This window comes from Ranitomeya imitator, chromosome 4 (assembly GCF_032444005.1).
Source record: "Ranitomeya imitator isolate aRanImi1 chromosome 4, aRanImi1.pri, whole genome shotgun sequence".
Taxonomy (NCBI): domain Eukaryota; kingdom Metazoa; phylum Chordata; class Amphibia; order Anura; family Dendrobatidae; genus Ranitomeya; species Ranitomeya imitator.
Genome location: NC_091285.1, coordinates 668,266,369 through 668,269,623, shown reverse-complemented (window position 1 = coordinate 668,269,623; position 3,255 = coordinate 668,266,369).

Below are 3,255 nucleotides of genomic sequence, written 5' to 3'. Positions count from 1 at the left end.
CTACATACACCGCTGTCCCTGCTCCCCTACATACACCGCTGTCCCTGCTCCCTACATACACCGCTGTCCCTGCATACACCGCTGTCCCTGCATACACCGCTGTCCCTACATACACCGCTGTCCCTGCTCCCCTACATACACCGCTGTCCCTGCTCCCCTACATACACCGCTGTCCCTGCTCCCCTACATACACCGCTGTCCCTGCTCCCCTACATACACCGCTGTCCCTGCATACACCGCTGTCCCTACATACACCGCTGTCCCTGCTCCCCTACATACACCGCTGTCCCTGCTCCCCTACATACACCGCTGTCCCTACATACACCGCTGTCCCTGCTCCCCTACATACACCGCTGTCCCTGCTCCCTACATACACCGCTGTCCCTGCTCCCCTACATACACCGCTGTCCCTGCTCCCTACATACACCGCTGTCCCTGCTCCCCTACATACACCGCTGTCCCTGCATACACCGCTGTCCCTACATACACCGCTGTCCCTGCTCCCCTACATACACCGCTGTCCCTGCATACACCGCTGTCCCTACATACACCGCTGTCCCTGCTCCCCTACATACACCGCTGTCCCTACATACACCGCTGTCCCTGCTCCCCTACATACACCGCTGTCCCTGCTCCCTACATACACCGCTGTCCCTGCTCCCCTACATACACCGCTGTCCCTGCATACACCGCTGTCCCTACATACACCGCTGTCCCTGCTCCCCTACATACACCGCTGTCCCTGCTCCCTACATACACCGCTGTCCCTGCTCCCTACATACACCGCTGTCCCTGCTCCCTACATACACCGCTGTCCCTGCTCCCTACATACACCGCTGTCCCTGCTCCCTACATACACCGCTGTCCCTGCTCCCCTACATACACCGCTGTCCCTGCTCCCCTACATACACCGCTGTCCCTGCTCCCCTACATACACCGCTGTCCCTGCTCCCCTACATACACCGCTGTCCCTGCTCCCTACATACACCGCTGTCCCTGCTCCCTACATACACCGCTGTCCCTGCTCCCCTACATACACCGCTGTCCCTGCTCCCTACATACACCGCTGTCCCTGCTCCCTACATACACCGCTGTCCCTGCTCCCTACATACACCGCTGTCCCTGCTCCCTACATACACCGCTGTCCCTGCTCCCTACATACACCGCTGTCCCTGCTCCCCTACATACACCGCTGTCCCTGCTCCCTACATACACCGCTGTCCCTGCTCCCTACATACACCGCTGTCCCTGAGCCCCTACATACACCGCTGTCCCTGCTCCCTACATACACCGCTGTCCCTGCATACACCGCTGTCCCTACATACACCGCTGTCCCTGCTCCCCTACATACACCGCTGTCCCTGCATACACCGCTGTCCCTACATACACCGCTGTCCCTGCTCCCCTACATACACCGCTGTCCCTGCATACACCGCTGTCCCTACATACACCGCTGTCCCTGCTCCCCTACATACACCGCTGTCCCTGCATACACCGCTGTCCCTGCTCCCCTACATACACCGCTGTCCCTGCTCCCTACATACACCGCTGTCCCTGCTCCCCTACATACACCGCTGTCCCTGCATACACCGCTGTCCCTGCTCCCCTACATACACCGCTGTCCCTGCATACACCGCTGTCCCTGCATACACCGCTGTCCCTGCATACACCGCTGTCCCTGCTCCCTCCATACACCGCTGTCCCTGCTCCCCTACATACACCGCTGTCCCTGCATACACCGCTGTCCCTACATACACCGCTGTCCCTGCTCCCCTACATACACCGCTGTCCCTGCATACACCGCTGTCCCTGCTCCCCTACATACACCGCTGTCCCTGCATACACCGCTGTCCCTGCATACACCGCTGTCCCTACATACACCGCTGTCCCTGCTCCCTCCATACACCGCTGTCCCTGCTCCCCTACATACACCGCTGTCCCTGCATACACCGCTGTCCCTACATACACCGCTGTCCCTGCTCCCCTACATACACCGCTGTCCCTGCATACACCGCTGTCCCTACATACACCGCTGTCCCTGCTCCCCTACATACACCGCTGTCCCTGCATACACCGCTGTCCCTACATACACCGCTGTCCCTGCTCCCCTACATACACCGCTGTCCCTGCATACACCGCTGTCCCTACATACACCGCTGTCCCTGCTCCCCTACATACACCGCTGTCCCTGCTCCCTGCATACACCGCTGTCCCTGCATACACCGCTGTCCCTGCTCCCCTACATACACCGCTGTCCCTGCTCCCCTACATACACCGCTGTCCCTGCATACACCGCTGTCCCTACATACACCGCTGTCCCTGCTCCCCTACATACACCGCTGTCCCTGCATACACCGCTGTCCCTACATACACCGCTGTCCCTGCATACACCGCTGTCCCTACATACACCGCTGTCCCTGCTCCCTACATACACCGCTGTCCCTGCATACACCGCTGTCCCTACATACACCGCTGTCCCTGCTCCCCTACATACACCGCTGTCCCTGCTCCCTCCATACACCGCTGTCCCTGCTCCCCTACATACACCGCTGTCCCTGCTCCCCTACATACACCGCTGTCCCTGCATACACCGCTGTCCCTACATACACCGCTGTCCCTGCTCCCCTACATACACCGCTGTCCCTGCTCCCTACATACACCGCTGTCCCTGCATACACCGCTGTCCCTACATACACCGCTGTCCCTGCTCCCCTACATACACCGCTGTCCCTGCTCCCTCCATACACCGCTGTCCCTGCTCCCCTACATACACCGCTGTCCCTGCTCCCCTACATACACCGCTGTCCCTGCATACACCGCTGTCCCTACATACACCGCTGTCCCTGCTCCCCTACATACACCGCTGTCCCTGCTCCCTACATACACCGCTGTCCCTGCATACACCGCTGTCCCTACATACACCGCTGTCCCTACATACACCGCTGTCCCTGCTCCCCTACATACACCGCTGTCCCTGCTCCCCTACATACACCGCTGTCCCTGCTCCCCTACATACACCGCTGTCCCTGCTCCCCTACATACACCGCTGTCCCTGCATACACCGCTGTCCCTACATACACCGCTGTCCCTGCTCCCCTACATACACCGCTGTCCCTGCTCCCCTACATACACCGCTGTCCCTGCATACACCGCTGTCCCTGCATACACCGCTGTCCCTACATACACCGCTGTCCCTGCTCCCCTACATACACCGCTGTCCCTGCATACACCGCTGTCCCTGCTCCCCTACATACA